This window comes from Bombus impatiens, unplaced genomic scaffold, assembly GCF_000188095.3.
Source record: "Bombus impatiens unplaced genomic scaffold, BIMP_2.2 scf_0210, whole genome shotgun sequence".
Taxonomy (NCBI): Eukaryota; Metazoa; Arthropoda; class Insecta; order Hymenoptera; family Apidae; genus Bombus; species Bombus impatiens.
The window spans coordinates 137,117-161,944 of NT_176629.1; the positions used below are offsets into that span (position 1 = coordinate 137,117).

Here is a 24,828-nt window from a genome sequence, read left to right on the forward strand (position 1 = left end):
ACAGAATTACGGTGTGGCCACAGCTAAACAATTTTTGTAGTAGAATTGAATAAATTTTATTTTTCTTCTTTGAATCTATTATACATTTATATATCTACAAATTTTTAGACTATATATAAAGCAATAGACATTGTTTAAATTTCCATTACTGTTTAGGAAAAAGAGACAAATTTATTAATAATTTCAGTAATAATTAAATTTAATTTACTTCGTTGTAATTTTTCTCATGAAATCGATAGAACTTTCCACTTTATAAATACCGCATAAATAAAGTATATAAAAATCAAATCTTTTTTTTTAGTTAGAAATAATACTTTAATACGTCGTTTAAATTGGTTAGGAAGTCTCATTATAAATATAGGAACATATTTATTAAAATGTAATATATAAAGAATCGTAAAATTATAAATATAAAAATATATAAATAATAAAATCTTTATCAACTTATATATATATACATACATATATATATATTATATACATTATACGTATATTACAGTATACGTGTATATATAGAATAATTGATTTAATTATTAAACTTATTAATAATTTTAAATCACATTTTTTACATTACAAATAAAAAATATGTTTTCTTCAATAAATTAATCATTCAATTCAATTGTCTATTTGAAATAGGTCATAAATTTTTTAAGTATTTATTAAATACTTTAGAAATATTAATACTGTTTCAAATAAACCATTTTATCTGTCATTTCAATCTACTAAAAATTTATTTTCACAACTTAGAAAGCTAACTTATTAAACTTCTAATTTCATTTGAAATAAATTTTAAATTTTACGAAATATTTTTAAAGCAGTAATTTTTAATTAAAGATTATCCAAACTTAAAAAAACCTAGGATAATAGGGATAAAATGAATAATAAATCTTAACCTTTCGAATACAAAGAATGGATCAATTTTGATTTATATAGATATTTTACGTTTGTTATTTTATAAGTTAAATTTGCATACTACATTATTTTATTAAGTTATATAAACGGTCTTACTTTTCAAGTTACTTTAATTATTATATATAAATAGGAAATTAAAATTAAATATTCCCTAAAATATTCATGATAACAATAGTTCCCTAGGCTAGAATTAATCGAACTGTTTGACTAAACAACTATCGAGGGAAAAGTGCACTACACGATTCTCAAGATACTACGCCAATGGCATGCGTTCTTACAGTTTGATCGGCATGGCTGCCGCGGCACTCGTGAACAGATCGCGTCGCGCCGCAGGTAGAGTCAGTTTGATCCGCGAGCGGCATCATTGCGGAGTCGAAAGGCTCTAAACGCGAACAATTTCATTTCAAAGATGCGCAAGATCGGTTCCCCAAATTTGGCTCAATGATCCAACCAGTAAACTGTCAATTCTTTTCTTAAATTTAAAATCAGTATAAAGTGATCGAGAAACCGATTGACAGAAGTATAATGTTGTCCGCGTTAAGGTGAACGAGAATCGTGATGAGCTTGGAGACGACGTTGATGCCTATTACGGCACCGATCGAGGTCGATAGATTCCAAGCGTTTTTCGAAATTCACATCAGTGACGATTTGCCAATTGCATTCAGTGCATTCGTAATTGGTGTTTTGCTGTAGTCGTTCTAAAAACCTGTGCCGGTTAATTATCCGACTCGAGAGAAAGTCGATGGCTACTTTGCGTGCTCCGACCGGTCGACAGATACCTAACGCGGCGATTCTAACTTGGGTGAAACTTTTGAGCTGGTGTTTTCAACTTATGTGACTAATAAAATACAAAATTTTAATACTTTACATTAATTAAACTAAAAAGATTCGAATTTGTAAATTTCATCACAGAAGCGTGTGTGTATTGCGGTTACAAGTGAAAAGTTCATAAAACATAAAAGAAATCATGTGTAAAAATTGTTTCGAGATTTTCAAAGAAGGAAACGTTTGTTGTAAATAATCGAGGAATGCGTATTGCGCGGATTTGCAAATGTTCCACATCGTACCTAGTGATCGGCATCAGGTATGAAGAAATCGACAAGTCATCGCAAAAAAGAATAACAACAAATGCGTTTGTATAAATGACAAATGCGTGTTTGTATAGACGCAATTGGTCGTGCAACCATTTGATAAATGTCATCGAGGGAACTAACTATCAAAGTGTTTCGGTTTACCGTGGCTCGGTTCGAACATATCGAACCATGTATCGGCGAGTTGAATGCGGTCCCGTTGACATTTCACGTATCGTAGACCAATGTAGCGCGATGTTTGTCAGATTGACCATCGTTATTGCGGCGCTATGCCTGTGGAATGGAGTTGGTAAGTAATAACTTCTACTCATTTTACGTAATTCATCGCGATGATATATTTTAAATAGTATAGGAGTTGCGTTGTGATTAGTAGACTGTGAATGGATATACTTTAGATATTTTATGTATTTTCATATACATATTTCTAGAGATTTGTTTCATCTATTAAACATTATAACGAATTATCTTATATTGGATATTTTACATATTTTTGCACCTTCAATTCTGTTACTCTCTTTAAGTTATTTTCAACCCAATCGTATTTTTCTATCGTTAACAAATTCCTTAAATTTAAGGAAAACATGAAATGATCGTTATTGATGCGTGTAAGTTTTCATTTCAAGTTTTCGCCAGAGCTTTTATTAAAATATTAAACTTCTTTTTGTTTATGAAGACAATAACGCGATTCAAATACAATTTGAGAATTGCAATAGATAAACATTTAAGGTTAATGAAGCTTAACTTAAGTTCGATTATTTGGTCGATAATCAAAAAATAAATCTTATGGAAACTATTTCAAAAAATCATCATAATACTCTAATAAAAACATTTGCTTCAGTAGTCGGTAGGTGTTTAACAGTATAGATCATTTTGCATAATTATAATGATTGTATTCATTTGTTATTAAATATGCAAAGCAAATCGAGAATGCTTAGGTATTTTAGTGACATTAAAGCGAAGCATCATTGATCATTCGAAGTTTCGCAAACTATTTTATGTGCCAGTAATCTACGGTATTTAATCGTATTTGTGGTTTTTTAGCTACGCTCTTGTAGTCTGTACTTTCTAATATATCCCGGAGAAAGCGTCGAAAGACTTCATCCAATGCACGCTTCAAACCAGCGCGAAATCAGAATGTGGAGGAATAAATTCAACGAACAAATGATATATATGTAGATGAATTAATTTGGCACTATTTCATTGTTAAAATGCAATAATAACATAATATTTAAATAACAAATGAAGATGAATATACGTCACAAGTAAATATAAAAAAGTAATATTTATATTATACATAAACTGTTGTAAGAGTATAAAAAGATTAGTATATAAATAATTATTTAAAAACAGAATTAATTTAATTCGCTTGACAAGAGAATTAAATTCTTTATTGGACTAGCTAGCTACAGAAAATTCCACACACATATTACACAGACAATATTGTTTTTATTTATTAAATACATTTACAAATGTTACTATGTTATATACTATGCTATTTTTAAGGCAAGTATAGTAAACAGGATAATATGTATGCTTAAAGCATATTCTACAGGATGCTGCCATGTGTCCATTGGCAATAAATTCGTTACAGCTTTCAACTTATAATAGAAATTCTCAACTGTTGTTCCGAGGAATATTGTGGCCTGAAACAGCATATTATAATGTGTGTCACAGAATATTGGTACGTTGTGAAATAATAAATATGAGTTGTCATCTTATGATGATAACTGTGACAAACTTATCGTTGATGTTTATGATGATGTCTCGTAAAAAGATGAAGCAAGTATTATTGGCTTCGTTGAATTTAGTCAAAATGATTTTACGCTATATATATTTAACTATAGATAAAGTTGGAACTTCTGTGATTAATTTTGAACCAAATGTTTAGTTCTTTTCTTATTTTTTATATAAATAATTCAATTTTATTAATTAACAAATATTTTGTTTCAAGCGTTATCCTTTAAAATATTTATCTGTTTTATCATTGATATATTAGATTGATAATGTAAATGCCATCTTTCAGTCCTATCGAAAGTTATATTCACGATATATGATTATATTTGTTTGCTATTCTTCTTAATTTCTTTTTATTCTGTTTAGTTTCTTTCCTTTCTTGCTTCAACGCTAAACGAAAGTTGTGAAATACATAAGTTTTCTTTCGTGTCTTGATTTTCGAGAAAATTTTCGAAAGTTTGTGGGCGTGTACGCGTGAAATTGCTTAGTGATTCTCCGGATCTTTTTGTATTTTATCTTATAAAAATGTAACTCTTCGTAATGAAAATAATAATAATAATAATAGTAAAAAGGGATGAAGTTTCAACACTAGAAACAAATCTATATTATCGTATAATAATGATTCCTGGAAGATAAGCTTCTTTTTTAATTATCGAAATATTTAAAAATTTTGGATACTTTTTCTTTCTTAAACTCGAAATTCTTGAACATAAATTTTATGTCGTCCTGCCGTTTGAGTACGAGGACTAAAATTCTAAGATTAAAGTAAATTTTAAGACTTTAAAATATTTTTTAAAACTGTTCTATTCCAAAGAGAAAAACGACTACGTTTTCTCTTACATTAGAAACTACATTTCATATTTTCCTTTCTAGTCATATGTCGAAGTAGATTCTACATCCTATTTTATTTGATTCTCCTTAGTTTTAGCACAAAATATATTTCTTATACCATAAATGAATATATTAGAAATATTCCATTACAGATATGTTATTTGTTACGAAAATATACAAATTCATATAAATCATGAACAGGTTTCGAAAGTAGTTTATCGAGAATGTGAACCAATTGGAATGAAATGTAGAATCCTTCTCAAATACTAAAAAGTTAATACATATCTAAATATTGAACCAAATTTACTTTTTCGGATAGTGTTGTAAAGAAGACATAATACTAGCAATAATATAAATTGATAATAACATAGAATACACATAGAAAACATAGAGTAAGATTCTACCGAAAATAAATATATTTATCATTTAGTTAATTCGTAATTAAATAAACAAAGTTTGATAGAATCTATATTTAATATAAACAATTTTATACAGATACTGAATTTTATTAAATTTGTTTTATATGGTAAATTTTACAGTAAGATTATAACGTAAGTTTATAAAGTAAATTTAGAAAATTTTATATTGGCATTGAGTTTTTCTACATTTGCCTTGTATAATAAATTTTGCAGAAAGGTATAAAATTTATTAAGATTTCTGTATTTAGACATGAAAGACTTATCATATTGAAAGATAAAATTTCTCCTATCGATAGAACTTGCAACATACCAATTGCTTTCTGCATTATATTCGGTCTGTAGATTGTTTATCCAGATACGCATTGGTTTATATAATAAATTTTGCAGCAAAGCATTAACTCTATTAAAAATTATTTATTCGTGAAAGATCCAATATCGAAAGATAAGATTCTTCGTGTCGATAGAATTTGTAATACTCTAACTGCATGCAACATTGTATCTAGTCTCCAAGGTATTTAGCCAGGTATACACGTTGCACCTACGCGACATTCCTTTCGTATAGCATTAAGTTGCCGTCTTCGACACAAGATTCTGCCTGTTATTCAGCCTCCGAACGATTCCTTTCTCTTTGACATCGATATTACAAATAAAAACGTGATCGCAAAAATCGCCATCAAGCGTGTCGATCGCGTTGCGGTACGGTTAAATAAGACAGAAAGGAGATTGGCAACGCGTGAAGCAGATTAATTTGAATGCGCAAACCCGTCACGTCATGGAATCCAAGCCTATGATTTACAGATTTAAATACGGATTTTCCAGCCACGACACGACGGCGAGTGTTGGTTAGCAATGTTGGATTCTCTTATGAACGAGTCTGCACGAGTGATTTAGACTGGTGAAGGGTACAGGTGAAAGTTGCTTAAAACATTTATCCAATTTATCCTACTCACAGTTTGTTTTATCGCTTTGTTTCTTTCATTCGCTCTCGAGCTTCCTCTACCTTTCTTTGAACATTAATTTTGGGCGTGAATTTTTTTATTGACTGTTATAGACATGGATTTTTAAAAAGAAAGTCTTTTTAACGCAATCTTTTTCTTAGGGCGTTAACTTTAAGCGCGAAGATTGGAAAATGAATTGTTTGTGATTATTAGAGACATGCATATTTAAAGAAAAATTTGTTTTATCGGCTTTTTCTTTTGTTTTCCCATTTTTCTTTCTTCCCCTATAATCGTGATAGTTATTTCTCATTATAGTATTAATGTAATTCTAAACAGTTTCATATAACGCACATAATACACATTATTACATCCATAAAAATGTTATCATATCTATAAGCGTTCGAGGACTTTCGTAAGCTACTATGAGTTAAATTTAGTTTAATGTACAGTTATGTATAGTGTTTTAGTTATGTGTAAGTTCACTCTAGTTGAATGTTTCAAATTCGTTGAATAATCTTTAGCGTATATTTAATGATGGTTGTATTGCTGTATTACGATTTATAAAAAGCTACTTATTTGATTGCTATACTTTTAAACACGAACAAATAATCGTAATTAACACGAAGCTGTAGAATTCAATAGATGGATTATCGTTTAATGGCATGTTAAGTTATGTTTTGATGGTTTATGTGCTTATATGAAATAAAGTAAACAACAGTTAAACAACTAATGAATTTTAAAAATTAGTACAGGTGTAATCATAGGAAATAGATAAATAAAACTTGAAATATAAACAATATCAAATTGGAAAATAGGAAAAGATGGATAGACGAATATTTATTTGTGACATGGTATAAAAACACATTAAAAGAATGCTTATAATAATGTTCATTACTGTAAAAAGTAACGGTGGTTGGTTCGACTATACAATAGAGCAACGGCATCCATACAATGAAAGGAGAAACGTGTCAAAGTTGTATAAATTAAGAATTTGTGCTCTGATCCGTAATTATAAAAGTGAAGTATCAAGGGAGTGGAATTCTCACGAAATTATTTTTGGTATAATGAACGGTAATTTCAAGTTCATCCTACATCTGTGAATATCTTTTTAGTTTCCTGTAATACGAATAATTGATATTTCTAAGAAATATATACCGATGAACATTCTGTTTATTTACAAATTTTTATTGTATGTTGTTTAAGAACTATAAAATACTAACGAAAAAGATACAGCTTTTGGTTTAATTTTATCATGATTTATAAAAATTTTATCAACTTATAATGTATTAAAATGTTTCTTAACAAGTGAAAAAATTGCAGTTTTTTGCAAGTATATTTATGTCTTGCAACAAGTGTCTATTAATTGTAAAAAAAGACCACAAATATCGCTTAACTTAGTTTCGTATTGCTAATATGATATTATTATTAATAATATTCAGTTTGACATATTTCTATTATAAAATAGATATTTCATTACTAATTAAGAGACTCAGTAAATGAAAGATACGTATAAAATAATTTTGCATTTGAAGAAGCTATAAATAAAATTAGATTTTAGATTGGAGTTTAGAAGTAGATCATATTATTAGTCGAAAGGGTTTGGTAATTCATACCAATATCGTTTAGACAAATGTACAATTATGTATAAGTATATTACGTACATTACATACATAAGTAATCGTCTACTTATTTTATTTGTAGGAAAAGAATTGTTCCATCAAGCCTTCCTATTGAATTTTACTTTACTTTATTAGAATTTTATTGGAATATATTGCAGTGTTTACGTTCATACTGTCACAATTATCTGCATACTGTACAAAACCGTTTAAAAAGATATTTGTTTAACTTTGATAAGATGTAATTTTGCCACACGATTATAGATGAAAAAGAATAACAATATACCATAAAAACAATGAAACCGTAAGAACATCGTTTTTTATGAACATTGTAGTTATAATTAAACATTATGATGATCAAATTGTCTTTTAAAAACTAATATGCAATAATAAAATCGATGTACATGTTTATCAAAGATTATGGAACTACCTCGCTATTAGAATTTCATTGATTGTTTAATTTCCAAACTATGAATTAGATAAAAAATGTTTTTCTAAAGTGATACATATATTGAGAAAGAAATATATTGATTATTATTATTAAATATTTTCTCCTAATAGATAATATAGGTTTATAGTCTGTTAACTAGGTAATAAAATAGTAAATATTGCTTTTACATATTTACTTATTAATTTATACATTTTGATACAATTTATATACTAATGCTACAAATACGCCAAAAATTTTTAAGCAATAATTTCTTTTCTCGTTTATTAGTTAAAGAAAAAGAAGCTCGAAGCTCAATGTTAGCATTGAAATTCCCCAAACATCAATCTCGTTATCTAAAACGAAACCCAACGTTTCCGAACAGAGTTAAATAGAAAGTCGTTGTCGCAACTTGTGAAAGAGACTTGCACCTAGAATTCTTTTAACCCACTCTTTCGTGAGACTGAGGTTGAAGGTACAGACTATGTATGTACTTATGCCCGTGAAAGAAAGAACAGCTACTTAGTCGATAACCGATAACAGTTGCGACATGATTGCCAAGATGCACGACTCGAGGTAGTCGAAGAATGTGTCACGTAAAATTGATACTTGGGTTGTAAGAGAAAAGAAAGCTGAGTCGTAACCCAACTATTAATTTTCTCTCATCGAACTTTATTATAATTTTAGCACTTGCAATAACTTTTCTTTTTTTTTTATTATTTATTTGTTGAAATTACAATCAATTCTCGCGTTGAGAATTTTCAGTAATTTTTCTGGCGTGGCGCAGTGACATGGCTGTTTATTTTCAAAAAGTTAATACTTATTATAGATAGGTATAATTTATAAGTATTATAAGTAAGCGTATATGCTTAGTTTGAATAACTAAATGAATCTAGCGTTTAGGTCTAGCGGGTAGTGCCTCTTCAGCCTGCGAATCTGGTCCGTCGTGTCAAGTAGTCCAGTGATTAAGGGGTTTCGGTGTTTGTTGACTCTTTTGTTATATCTGTCGCTATATTTTGCTATTTCCTCTTTGACTGTTGGTATCTTGAGGTCGAGATGGATGGTTTCGTTGGTAACATACCAGGGTGCGTCTATTAAGGCTCTTAGCGTTTTCGATTGGAATCTTTGTAGTATTTCGATGTTGGAGTTACTAGCTGTTCCCCATAGTTGGATTCCGTAGGTCCAGACAGGTTTTATTCCGGTCTTGTAGAGGGTAATTTTATTCTGTATGTTTAGTTTGGAGCGTCGGCCCGTGAGCCAATAGAATTTTTTTAGTTTGTCCTTTAGTTGCTTCGTTTTATGTGTTTCTTCCACGTTAGTCTCCTGTCCAGGGTCATGCCCAGGTATCGGACTGACTTGCAATAACTGAACCGTAAAAAGGGGGTTGTACAAGAACAGCGACTAGAACAAGAACTGCCCGAGCTGGGTGAAGTCTCGGTTTATATACGTTTTGGTTTGAGGATGTTAAGGGGCTCGGTGTAGGTTATGATGTGGATTAAGGATAAGGTGGTGATGTGTCCAAAGGAGTCCGAAGCTCGGGGTTGATGTTTTATCTTTGATGTAGGTTGAGATGCGATTGATGTCACAAATGCAGAGATCGTTGGATAAACGTGCAGCTATCCAATTTACACGTTACGAGTTTGCGTTAATAGATAGACGAATAAAGGGTGTCCCACATGTAACAGCCAAGTTTTGTCCTATAACCAAGCAAAAATGTTATACAAATGTAGATCATTTAAAGTCTTATTAACAAGTTTTAGTAAAGATACGAAATACAAAGAGAACGGATTTTTAAATTGAGTATAGAAATTCTTCTTCTACTTCCGACTTATGTAACAGGCTTTTGTAATTTATCTCGACATGGAATATTTGTAGAAAAATGAAAACTTCTTTTATTTATGCTTTGAAATAATATTTACGTAATTTTTACACGTTAAGTTACTCCTTGATTCTTAATGGAGCAACGAACCAATTGATTTCTTATATGAGTTTATCACACGTGTTAAGATACTTTGATATGGAAGTGGAAGTATTTAAACACTTGCAGAAATTTTTTATGAATATGTTATATGTTATACAATATTTTTTGAGATTATATTAATAAAGTGTGAAACAAATCTGAAAATGTATATATTAAAAGAAACAGGATACTTAGTGTAAGTAACTCAATATTCTATAAGACCGTCTTTGACATTTATTAACATTTATTTATTATGTTTAAGATGTCAATTTATGCTTCATACCTACTAATCGTTTACTAATTATATGTTTGCAATAAACATACTGTTGTTCTACATTTTCATATTAGTTTCAAATTTTATTAATATAATCGTGCCAGTTGTGCCTCATTATAGTGTTAACAAAATTTCAAAATATTTTAATACATACCCATAATATATTATACAGGGTGATTGGTAAAAAAGAAGTCGAAAATATAGAATAAAAGATCCTTTTTTTAATTTTTTTCGTATCCGCACGCGTACCGAGCGAAAATTCAAAGTCGATTTTCTCAAAAACAAAGCCTCGAACGAAAAATTGTTATTCTATATTTTCGACTTCTTTTTTCGCGTAGAATCACCCCCTTTCCGCGTGTACCACCAGTTACCAACCACCCTGTATAAAGCTTTCCTATACACGTATAGTCTCGTGAGTCACTGTACGTCTTTGCAGTGTAAGATATTCTTGACGCGATTTTATGTCGTATGGCAACGGTGCTCTTCGTTAAAAGAACGCATTAGGGAAGTTTATTTCGCTTGCTACGTACAGGCGTGCGTTCTTTCTCATCGTTTACTTCGCACGCTTGCCTACCTTTTTTCATTGTTGCTTCGAACTGCACGTGTTTCCTGTTTAGACGTGTTTCTTACAGCTTCGGGCATTTTTCTGTCTCCCGATTTCTTTCTTGTTTTCGTTTCTTCTACTTGTTCATGTTGCTTAAGATTCTCTTTGTTCGACAAAAAGATAATTGGAATTCATTTTTTTGTGAATTGTTCTGTGAAAAATGTCGTGTTAGGAAAGTAAGAATGAATGTTAATCTTTCCAGAACCGAATTTGTTTTCTTATCAGTTATTCATAGTAGAAACGCATTGCAGAATTGGTTTCACTAAATAGAGATCAGTTTTATCGGAAATAAATACATTTATCGTTTAATTAATAACTTATTTAAGATACGATCTGAATAGAATCGGAGTTTCGATTAAATTTATAATATATCTATATGACTAAGTATGTATAGATGTTCTTATTCTGCTTGAATAAAATATTATTTTGTATAAATAATTTTGTAGTTTAATTATCACTTTTAATTTTAATTCTTATGATCGTATCGATGTATCACAGAAAGAGTAATAACATATTAATAAGTTTTATTTACGTATTATAATCTAATGATCCAAAATGATCATTTTTGCAGCTAAATGCATGTAAGAAATAGGATTGCTTTGAACGTGCATTACGTGATACTATAAGTACCTATTGTATATTCTTAAAAGTTTATAATGTACTCTAAGGATGTTAAATATTATCACAGCCATATTTTTTAAAATACATAGTAGAAAATAATCCTTTATTCTGCACAGATTCATTTAGAAAGTGTTTTCTTCATTATTTTATTATAAGAAGAGGAATATTCCTAGAAATTTGTATAAATAATTATATATATTTCTATATATAATTATAGAAATATAGAATTTTCACTTCTTTGCAAAATTCCACTGTTGCACATCACACATTACATTCAAAAGCTTATAAGTCATTAAAATTGTTAAGCTTTGAAAAATTGAAAAGATAAGGAGAAAGGTAAAGAAAAAGACAATTTCTATCAGATTCCAGAGATTTTTCTTTTACGTCAATATATGTTTAACACACTAAACTATACCTTAAAAGTCTTTTGTCTTCTATTGTACCAAGAAAATCTCAAGTATTTGAAAAACTTCTTAGAGATTTCTTAATAAAAGAATCATCGGTTGTGTATCGTGGATAAACGAGCACCCGTTTGCTAAACCAAAAGAACGCATGACTGGTAACCCGCAAACTCGTACTTTAATCGGTAATCCAGGAATGTGTTCCGGGAACGATTTTTCCGCGCTTTTTCTGCTACTTGTTGCAACGGTTTTCCTTCGCGAATGAAGACGAGCAAGCACGGCCGTGATGGCTTTTTTCAACGTAAGGAATTCGAGCGAAAAAATGTTCAACGAAGCCGTGTGACAAAATAAAGCGGCGGACGACTCGGCTACTCGCCAGATGAATTAACGTTTAAAACAGCCGGCCACATAATCGGGTCGCCAGACACCAAACAAGAACTCGCATCCAACCTTCACCGATAATCGCTTGCCTGCAGAAGGCCTGGTCGAAATACACGTTATGCTTGAAGAACCTCATTACGTTTTCGAACAGATTTTCATCACTTAATGTTTATAAAAATTGTTGAGTATTACTATACATTGAGGAACGAAGAACATACTGACATAAACCAAATTTTCTTCTAAAACACGATATAAATTTGTAAAACATACGATTCTTTATAGGATATAGTTTTCAAATTTAAAGTTCAAGTATATCGTACCATAATTTATTATCGTTGAGTAGATATAGAATAAAAGTAAATAATATGTGCGGACTATTTCAAAGAAAATATAACATTTCAATTATTGTAAAACCGATACGAACATTGATTTTAAGATCGTTTTAGGAACGATAAAATTAGGATACAACATTTATAACGTTAGGAACTATATTTTTCAGGAAAATTAAATAAGTTGCGTAGGATACACAAGCTTTCCTTAAAGCTATTCTGTGCCAATATTTTATTTGTACTGTTATATACAGTTTCTGTCTTCTGGATAAATGTAACGGTAATTATTTGGAACAGGAGCGACCTCACCGATTTCAGTGACCTTGAAATATGTTGTCAAGGTCATCATTCTGAACAACTTTTTCTTATACGTGTAACTACCACTCGGTCTTAGTTCTCGAGATGACGGGGAAAAACCGTCGGTACCATTACAGTAAATTCTGCCCATATGTGTAAATCTGTGACACAGTACAAGCGTAGCTGACACGTTGATCGTTTCGTTAACCACTTAGCGATCTATTTACATCTATCAACTATCGAACTCTTCTTCTTTGTATTATGTTTTACGAATTTAGACAAACAGCTTCACCGAAAACCTCCTTAACAATTGCTTATACGAGGCTGCAAGAAACGTCTTCGAAAATTTTATTTTAACATCCTACCTAACATAAAAATCTACGTAGTAACATTATCAGTAGATTATCAATTTCGCATACGAGCAAAGGTGGTCCGATTTTTGACCAAAACAGTATTTTCTTCAAAATTCCTTGCTTACATGCTCCGCTCACTGGTGAGATTGGTATCAGGTTGGACTGGATTTTTACGAGCGAGTGGAGTGAACAAGCAACGCGTGCGATGATGAAGTAAAATTTTCGAAGGCATTTCTTACAGTTTCGCATATGCTGTTGTGAACGAAGTTTTCGTTGAAACTGTTTATTGAGATTTACCGATGACATAATTTTCACAATCGAATAACTGCGTTTTTCAATATATTGGCATAAATATTTCCAGTTATACAGGGTGGTTGGTAACAGGTGGTACAAGCGGAAACGGGGTGATTCTACGCGAAAAAAGAAGTCGAAAATATAGAATAAAAATTTTTCGTTTGAGACTTTGTTTTCGAAAAAATCGACTTTAAATTTTCGCTCGGTACGCGTACGGTACGTTATAACGGATCTCACTGTAGATCGTTGTCTCGATGGAAAAATAAAAAAAAAAAAATTTTTTTTAATTTTTATTCTATATTTTCGACTTCTTTTTTCACATAGAATCAGCCCCTTTCCGCTTGTACCATCCATGTAGCATCGATAATGGTAAATGTTGACAAATATAACTTAAAATTAATTTGAATTTAATTTAAATCTAACCCAAATGCTACATATCGTTGAATATACAGCGTCAAAAATATTTTTGCCTACATTTCGGAAACTAAAACCGAGCGGCGGTAACATGTATAGGAAAAAGTTGTTCATTATGATGACCTTGACAACGTATTTCAAGATCATTGAAATCGGGGAGATCGCGCTCAAAATATAATGTAACGAACATCAATATGATCAATAAGAAAATAATACACTATTCTATTAAATCGTATAATACATTTCTTTGACTTTCTTTAAAAAATATCAACGATCGTTCTTTTTATGTGAAACATATACTTAATTAATGTTACAAGCTTTGTTACATTATCTATTTGCAAATGGATTAAATAACCTTTTACTCCGTCACTCTAAAGTCCTTATCCTTTTATGAAAGAATTGCAATATATAAAAATACATGTATGTATATACATCTAATTATACATAGAATATGTAGACAAGCTGAACTACTTGAAAGGAAGGGGAGAAAGAGCAAGCCAAAATTTATTAGCCAGAACGAAATGCGGAAACCAAGAGGAAGATAGCAATTTATGAAGAGAAGAGAAAGATAGGCTACGCGGCGTATGTGAATTGAACATAGGCATACTAAAACATCTGCTGGAAGATTGCATTTACATAGAAATAACTGAACTGGCACTGAATGAAATACGAAACGCGAAGGCCATGATAGATTGCTTAAGAAGAGTAGCTCAATTAAGAGAGGAAGAAGCGAGAGAGAGGAAATAACAACGATGTCAAAAGGAAATTGTAGTGATAATGCCGTGCCAATAATAGATTCTTTCGTGATCGTTAGTTACAGATGTAGATTTAAATGGCAATAAGTTTAGATGTAAATGGATGCGCGAGGATCAGAGACTGAGAGATGAGTAAGTGTGAGTTCATTGGATACATCAAGTAGGTATACTGTATTATACATGTAATTCAGGTTTATTTCTTGGCCGCGAGATTCAAATGAAACAAATAGTTAGTATATTTATATTATGCTTATAATGATTGTTGATTATAATTATAACGATTGAATATATTGTTGATAATAATATTGTCTAAATATCGCAATAATCAACGTCACAATAATAATAGTACAGTAAATGCTCCAATAATTTGAAATATCGTAAACACGAACGAAATTGGAAAAATTTCTGCTCTGTTATAAAAGGAGAAGTCCAAAATGTGTATAAATATGAACAAACAGTTCTTTTGTGAAGCACTCAAATGTTCATTTTTCCTCCAGTGTTGTCGTTAAATGATGTATCTAATCATCATAAATAATATTTAGCTATATTATTTGTAAATTTTTCCACTTCAGTCAACATAAATAATGCTTCTATAATAGATATTCCTTAAAATGTAACACCTAAAGACGACGAAAATATATTTGTTTAATTATGAAAGCCTATTTTTCAATACATTTTTTGACTAAAAATAATGGTATTATGAACTTTTTGTACTTTTTAGATTTCCTCTTTTTTTACCGAAATAATTTACAAAGTTATTATTAATTATGTATGACGATCAACTTTTATGTTATTCTTGAGATAAGACGATTCGTGAAGAATAAAAGAACAGTTAGTAGCATATATTTACTTACTTACCTTACTTACTTACATATATAAAAAGTAGCGGTATTTCTGCGAATCTAATTGATGTTTGAGAGGAATTTTAATGAATACACTTCTACGCATATATTTTTTAATTGTTCGTTGTATTAGAATGTTAAAATCATTGTTATTAGTTATGAAACACGAAGACATATTTCTGAAGAAAATAGCGAAAAGTTTCAGTTTTCTGTTACATTAAAGTTCACATATTAGATTTATCATAGAAAACACTTCATTTTCGTTTATGTAAAAATTCAACATCAATTATTAAATGAAACAAAAAATGTTCCATTATTCTTTGCTTTTTCAGGTGATACTTTTTATGTTAGCAAATCATCGATACTTCACTAATTATATTTATATAATTAGAAATTGTATCCCATGAGAAATGGAAGATATATTTATCATACAATTTTCCATATCATTTTAATCTGTAATTAATGTGCCTTTTTTGAAACTAAAGAATTTGTATTATTCATATAATTGTAGATAAGAGGTAGAATAAAACTAGTAGTAGATAATGTAACGCATTATTGTGAAATGAAAATTAAACACTAAACAATTTAACATTTTATGCGTTATGTTATTACTAAAAAAAAATTATACTAAGATATGAACGTTACAAAATTATAATTTAATTAGGTAGCGGTTTTCTCTTGATTATAGTGAGTATAGCATTTTTAAATTATTAAAAACTATTAACAAATTAATAGTATCAGAATAGTATTTAGGTAATATTAAAAACAAATTTTTGTTTATGTATGTGAAAATTATAATCATATAATAACTATCTTCGTCTGAAATGAAAACCTGTTACACGTATACTGTATAACAATTCACTAAAAAGGTTCATTCTTGTGTCAGCATTCATGTCTCTGAGAAAGATGAATACTTCGTTGTGCGTGCAATAATTCAGGCTTGTTTTATACAATTTCCATGAAGCTTCGTGTAGCATAATTGATTTCTATATAACGCATTTACATATTAAATAAAACATTATTAACACATATGATACAATGTAGATGAATCATAATGTAAATAATTCTTAGACTGTGGAAGTTTATGTATAAATGTTATGCAAAAATGCATCTTAAATGCAGAATGTAGGTATATAATATTCAAAAAATGTATAAAATAAAATAAAAGTGTATAATCGTTATAATATTTAGTAAGTGAAACAAATTTTCGCACGAGTCCAATGTTTTTAATTGTCTTCGTAAAAATATAAATTTACATAAAATCCGCAGTCTGTTGATTATATACAGGGTTGTTGGTAACTGGTGGTACAAGCGGGAAGGGAGCGATTCTACGCGAAAAAAGAAGTCAAAATATAGAATAAAAATTTTTCGTCTGAGGCTTTGTTTTCGAAAAAATCGACTTTGAATTTGCGCTCGATACGCGTGCACTTTATCACGTCTCGTTATAACGGATCTCACTGTAGATTTTTAAAAAAAGGAAAAGCAAATTAAAAAAAATTTTTATTCTATATTTTCGACTTCTTTTTTCGCGTAGAACCACCCCCTTTGCGCTTGTACCACCAGTTACCAACCACCCTGTATATAGATGTATACTTTACAAACACAATTAGTTACAAAAGTTTATATACATCATTGTTATATAATCACTTATACTTAAATATCAATATAAAATGGCTTCGTATTTACCGTATTTGCAAAAAGTTTTAAAATAATACAAACGTTTAACGTATAAAAACTTTCAGATGAAATTAGGTATAAGCTAGAAATTTAAAAATCTTTAATTTGTTAATGCCTATTTTAAGGGACTTAATATATTTTGGATAAGAAGATATATGTAATGCCACATTTAAAAAAGTCATCTTCATTTCGAAATTCTCTTTGCTGCTCTTGCAAAGGAATTATTAATATCATTTAATCATTTATTAATACCCGGATATGTTTAGTAGACTTTTAAAAAATAACAATGTTCTTCGCAGCAATATCATAAAACTAAAACTATTGTCTTTTATTCCTGAATAGCTACTCTCAAGATTCGGAACTGTTTCGTATGTCAGACGTAGATCTTTAATAGTGATATTACTTTGTATCCACTTGAGAGTAAATTACAAAACGGACACTCTGTAATAGTTGAATCACAGTCATAGACAGTTATTCTCAGATACAAATGTCAATTCGTAATAATTTTTCTATCAAATGAATACATACTTTTAGAGTTAAATATTCGCGAATCAGTCGCGACGTCTGACCATAAGGCTGACTATTATCAACCGAATCTATTGATCGACGCCTCATTCCTTGTCAGTACGTTCTGAGTCAAGACTTATGCCTTTGTATTGCCTTTGCATTTAAGTAAAATCAATTCGTAACGCAACGTATTAATTAAAACTTAAAAATAAATTAATTTATACAAATTATTAATTATGTTACAAAATTAAGTTTACAACGAACCTAATACCTAGTCTTACTTTATTATTCAATTAAATGTTAATAATTATAAGGCATATCGTTTTGTAATATAATTTGATTTAAATTAATTTGATTCAAATATAAACGAGAAAGTATTATAGTAAGCTATTTGTTGCACTATCCGTACATTTCAATGTTTTCGAATATAATACATAGTATAAGTCTAATAATACTCTAACAATCTATAAAATATCCAAACAAAAGAGCCATTATGCTGTTCGAATATTTGAGCCGTTCTCCTTGTTCGATTGCCTTTCCCTCGCCCTTTCCTGTGTTTGTCTTCTTACTTCCTCTTCTTGGCAATTTCCCTCTCGTATATCCTCGTCTATTGCGCACTTTGGCATTTCGTCTCGCCTTCAACATCTCTGTCCCCTCCTCTAGTTGCCTCTCCACTCCTAGACCGTTCAGTTATTCCAGCAACTTCTCATTCATTTTTTTCGTGCACGTTATAAGCAAGAAAGTATTCGATTTGTAAAGTTATAGCGATAAATATATTTTAAAAGCTATAGAAAAACAAATATGTTACAAAAATGATGTAAAAACAAATATACTGCATAGTAAATATTTTAGTTCGAGTATGAAATTAATATGAATTTAAGTAATCCAGAAATTATGTGAGAAAGGAATGTTTATTTTCATGGAGATGTTTTAACCGAAAAAGAGAATTAAGAAGCAATACCTTCGGTGATCGGCAGTATAAAACCTTGAAATCTTTTCATCAGATTGCCTTGAACGGGTCTTGAAGTAACTATATGTGCCTTGTAACATTATATTCTGGCATAAATATATGTTTCGCGGTTTTATGAGTGCGAACAAGTTAAAATTTCACAAGCCTTTTCTTATTTCAGTTGCTTTAAATGGGACACAAATCTCATTTATTATTTGACATATTACGTTCACAAAGTTATTTAATTATAATAATACAAAATGCATAAATGTTAATTGAATAATTTATTGATGTAAAAATTACCATAGTATACAGCTTGAAGCCTTTAAAAAAGTAGGAGAGAGAGAAAAATGTACTAGTCTAAATCCAATTTAATTTAACGAAATGACGATGATTATGCGTTTCATATTGTTTTACAGAATACATAATGAGAATATAATTCTTTTAAACGTACATACCTCTATACCGTTTTGAAATGAAACATGAAAAGCGAAACAATTTAAAAGTTAGAATATTCAGTTTCATGATTCTAGGAATGAGCTATTATCAGTATTCTAAAAGTTGCGAAAAATATTGTATATTCCTGAATTGCAAAATTCATGTTTTACATGTATTTTATTCATAAAAATTAACACTGTTAATATTCCTGCTGAAATAATAATTTTTTATCTCCCTGACAATTAATTTAGTACAAATATTTGCACATACATTTTAAAACTGTCAGCCACAAATGTCTAGATTTATTTGACATAAAATTTATAACAGTTTGATCTGTACTTTCTCTTTCGCGATTGTAAAACAACTTGGAGCAAGTGAAGGAAAAACATAAACTATCGCAATTACTTATAAGGAGGAAAAAAATATGTCAAAAAAAATATTTCTTTCGCCAAACATTTGCACATTAAATAAAAGAATTCGTGTAATTCGTCTCTAAATGAATTTTTCGTGCGTGTCGCCGTGCATGAAAGTGAAGCGTCATGCTAAGGAATATTTAAGGACCGACGATGACCTCACCGAAGTGAAAGTTCTCCGATTCAGTTCCCTGTAGTCGTTAAATGAGCAAAAGGTAAAAAGCAGAGAAAAAAGGCTCGCACGGCCTCTTTCGATTCCCCATAAGCCTCCAATGTATCCACTTCCGGAAGGTAACACGTTCCTTATTGACGTTACGACCTTGGTCGATCCCACGAAATCGATCGTTTCGAAACACCAGCCTCTAATTAACAGTTTCTCTGCCTTCTTCTTTCCGTCATAGCACAAATTCAAACGATACGATAAAATTATTATACGTTGTGAGACAGTCACAGATAATGAAACGATATTAAAAATTATGGTTCCTTTCGTTTCGAGCGAAGCATCTTCCTCCCCGGGCATTTATTTTGTGATGTAAACAGAATTCTCTATGCCCTTTTCAAATGTGGCTTTACTATGGCTTTTAACAGGATGCAAAGATACATAATGTAAAATAATGTATAAAAGCAAGATAAAAATGTTATATTCCAATTCCGCATGATAAATGTTATAGTCTAATACCTAGATTTCGTTAAGGATTTCAAATTATTTTATTGTATTATTGTATAGCGTTTTTTATTTTATAAGAATAGACAGTTTCTTTATTGATTGTATAATATCACACAAATCATTATAAATAAATTATGTTCATTTGTAATTATAAATTGAGCATTATAAATTTTGGAAAAGAATTGAATTTTTGTTATTATAGTATTAAGTAATACTTTGAATTCTAATTTTTATTTGGTGAACCCAATTCTTGAAAAGACAAATTAACTCGTTTTTACATATACAAATTAATTTGTTAATTACATATATCTATTAGCTTATCGATGTCCTAAGTTTAATAATTTATTATCCAAGAATCCTTTGTTTTTAGGTTTAATTTATTCAGTTGCATTTCTATTATGTGAATATTAGATGCTAAGCCATATTTAATACTTATATCTGTGAAGACTACAATTAGTCCACACCATTGAATAATTTTTAGCTTCGAGTTGACTAAGAAATATGCTAGTAGGATATTTAGATTATTATATTAATATTGGATTAAATTAACAATACTAAACAATGTCAATATGATGTATAATTCATTAAACATAATTTTTTATAACATATAATATATTAAAATTTTGTGTAGGTATTCAATTTTGTTGAATTATCTGTATATAATATATTAAAATTCTGCAGTATTGTATGGTCTCTTATTGCTAATTATTTATAATATACTTGTTGGAATTTCTCATCAATACAGTAAAAGTGTGTAGGATTTCTATATTCATTTTGCTGAATTCGTGATTCATTTTGCGATCGTGTTCTAAAAATCTTTCGATGGCTTGCGGTGAAATTTTATGCAGAAATGAGAAACCATCGCCGGTATAGTTTTGCAGTGTCCGAGCGAAAGATGGAAACCGAATAGCTCACTTTCAGATCCTGTTGCGTCTCGCATTACTTATTTACCGATCTAACCATTCTCTATGACTCACTTTTAAGACCTGCAACCGTAATTGCTGCAACAGATAAGTATGTTTCAACTATATTTTCAATGAAGAAATTCAATAAATAATTAGATATTATGTAGAAATTATTTAGCAATATACTTATGAAGATACCTGTAGATAAAAGACAAAAGACTTGTAGATAATTTAATATTGTGTATCGTCTTTTCATTTGTTTCTAAACAACATCTATTTATTTTTATCAATTTGAAAATTTTATTTATTCAACTATTTAACGGGCATAAGGTCTTTGGTATCGGATACGTGAGTGTAAGAGCTGATATAAAGAAGAATAAACAGTAAATATAAGTAACCATTTTTACAATTTCATCTGATATATTATGGGTGTCTGGAAGGAGGTTGCAGATCCGTGAAAGAAGTCGACGATTACACTAATGTTGTTCGCAATTGAGCACGATCTATTAATTTTTTTTTTTTTTTATTTATTTTATTTGTTGAAATTACAATCAATTCTCGCGTTGAGAATTTTCAGTAATTTTTCTGGCGTGGCGCAGTGACATGGCTGTTTATTTACAATAAGTTATACTTATTATAGATAGGTATAATTTATTAGTGTTATAGGTAAGTGCATATGCTTAATTTGGATAATTAAATGAATCTAACGTTTAGGTCTAGCGGGTAGTGCCTCTTCAGCATGCGAATCTGGTCCGTCGTATCAAGTAGCCCAGTGATTAGGGGTTTTCGGTGTTTGTTGACTCTTTTGCCATATTTGTCGCTATATTTTGCTATTTCTTCTTTGACTGTTGGTATCTTGAGGTCGCGATGGATGGTTTCGTTGGTAACATACCAGAATGCGTCTATTAAGGCTCTTAGCGTTTTCGATTGGAATCTTTGTAGTAATTAATCTTTGTAGTAATCTTGTAATTTCGATGTTGGAGTTACTAGGGATCTATTAATACAATCGGGATTATTGAAGTTAGTTCGGTATGGAGCGACATAAAAAAGTTGCCTCTTTCTAATGGGAATCATCTCATGGGAATACCGAGTTCGCTATGGTTCTGCGTTATTCAAAACTGAACATATTCAAAGCGATAAGAATATTTTTATAATATGGAAATTTTTGGGTATCGATTTATTAATCTTGGAGGCGTCATTTGTTAGAAATCTGCGTTGCATATTTTCACGCGATTTGATGTAATTCGATTGAATTCGGATTCCATATTTGAAATGCGTATGATACAATTAGAGACGAGTAAAGTAGTTTAAAGGTGAGAGGGTTTTTAAAATCTGTGGCGTGCATAGTAATGAGACCCAGTGATTTTAAGGCGTTGCTTTTGTATGGTTAATATGGCTGGTAAATGACAATGAGGAAAAAGTAATCCCTAAATCAGTTGTTGTTTCTCATTTATCTAATGGTGTATCATTTATGGAGTATCTTTTCTCGCATGAAACGTACAACATAACATTTCGAGATGAAATGATATCTGTGTCTTCATAAATAAAAACTTGGACTACTTATTTATTTATGACAATAAGTAATAATTAATTAACGAATAATAACAAAAAGTAATTTAATGAATGTATTGGAAACCAGAATTAGAGACTAAAAATCGAAATAAATTTTTTGTGGATTTGAAATTTACATAACTAAGTAATAAATAAGTACATTAATGTTATTAATACAACATAACATTTCGAGATGAAATGATATCTGTGTCTTCATAAATAAAAACTTGGACTACTTATTTATTTATCACAATAAGTAATAATTAATTAACGAATAATAACAAAAAGTAATTTAATGAATGTATTGGAAACCAGAATTAGAGACTAAAAATCGAAATAAATTTTTTGTGGATTTGAAATTTACATAACTAAGTAATAAATAAGTACATTAATGTTATTAATACAACATAACATTTCGAGATGAAATGATATCTGTGTCTTCATAAATAAAAACTTGGACTACTTATTTATTTATCACAATAAGTAATAATTAATTAACGAATAATAACAAAAAGTAATTTAATGAATGTATTGGAAACCAGGATTAGAGACTAAAAATCGAAATAAATTTTTTGTGGATTTGAAATTTACATAACTAAGTAATAAATAAGTACATTAATGTTATTAATACAACATAACATTTCGAGATGAAATGATATCTGTGTCTTCATAAATAAAAACTTGGACTACTTATTTATTTATGACAATAAGTAATAATTAATTAACGAATAATAACAAAAAGTAATTTAATGAATGTATTGGAAACCAGAATTAGAGACTAAAAATCGAAATAAATTTTTTGTGGATTTGAAATTTACATAACTAAGTAATAAATAAGTACATTAATGTTATTAATATATGCTTTCACTTGGCACACCTTTAATATTAATATCGATATAGGTACTTAATATTGGCGATTCTTTTAGATATTCTTTTAGATAACAGTTTTGGAATAAATGCAAAGAGAAATCTGTCTGAAAACTTTTGTATACTATCGTATATATAAAACAGAAAAATATCACCTATGTTAGCCTCAGTTTCTATTAAATTCATCAACACAAATGAAAGTGTGCCAGGAAGGAAACAAATGTCCAGTTTCAGGAAACGTGGCTAGAACATTTTCTTGGTCCGCAATTAAATAAGTGGAACGGATCGATTGACAGTTTCGCTAATGATCTCGATTCGTACACGACACCTGACTCGAGAGAATAGACAAGCGAACAAGTAGACCCTGCATTTCTAATACCAGTGAAAAAGCCATGATTCCACGCCGGCCACATCGTTCATGCACACAGACAATGTCAGTCCACCCGTTTGGTCGCACTTTCATCGTCCCACTTTCTCCGTCTTGTTCGGCCTGCTCGTTGACCAGACGCCGCCATGCTGTCCAATCAACCTTTATGCTCGATCAAGTTTTCTTTTTTTTATGCCTTCCTGTTTTTCGCATTTTGTCTCCCTTTTTTGTCTTTTTCTTTCTTTTGTTAATGGAAGATTGTAACTATTATGTGAAGGTGAAGGAAAAAAGATGAAGTTGTTAATTGTTAATGAATTATGTGTATTATATGGATTAACTTTACAATAGAATCGGAATATTAACACCACGAGTGTTGAATATTCTGGACATAAATGTTCTTTATAGACGACGTGCAGTCTGTTATGATTAAATTACGGATTTTTATATATTTATGAGAAGTTTAAGTGTGCAGAAGCGTGCAGAGGTATGCAAAAATATACAGGGTGATTGGTAACTGGTGGTACAAGCGGAAAGGGGGTGATTCTAGGCGAAAAAAGAAGTCGAAAATATAGAATAAAAATTTTTCGTCTGAGGCTTTGTTTTCGAGAAAATGGGGACTTTGAATTTTCGCTCGGTACGAATTTTCGCTCGGTACGCGTGCGGTACGTTATAACGGATCTCACAGTAGATCGTTGTCTCGATGGAAAAATTAAAAAAAAAAAATTTTTATTCTATATTTTCGACTTCCACCAGCAGTTACCAACCACCCTGTATAATTCCTTTATATTATTCCTCTATATTATTCCTGTATCTTGTATACAGGGTGGTTGGTACATATAGAATAAAAATTTTTCGTTCGAGGCTTTGGTTTCAAGAAAATCGATTTTGAATTTTCGCTCGGTACGCGTGCAGTACATTATAACGGATCTCACTGTAGATCGTTGTCTCGATGGAAAACTTAAAAAAAAAATTTTTATTCTATATTTTCGACTTC

At 30.1% G+C, this 24,828-nt stretch overlaps 2 long non-coding RNA genes across 2 annotated transcripts; one reads left to right on the top strand and one right to left on the bottom strand.

The window, feature by feature from the left end:
- Positions 1-9,553: 9,553 nt before the first annotated feature.
- Positions 9,554-12,047, bottom strand: LOC112212527. Its single transcript, XR_002946351.2, has 3 exons — positions 11,843-12,047; positions 10,777-10,957; positions 9,554-9,665 (listed from the first exon to the last, which is right to left on the bottom strand). It is a non-coding gene; the product is annotated as an uncharacterized LOC112212527 (long non-coding RNA).
- LOC117151436 lies at positions 10,879-24,724 on the top strand. The gene is made up of 3 exons (XR_004461363.1): positions 10,879-10,968; positions 15,538-15,539; positions 24,710-24,724. It is a non-coding gene; the product is annotated as an uncharacterized LOC117151436 (long non-coding RNA).
- Positions 24,725-24,828: the final 104 nt, after the last annotated feature.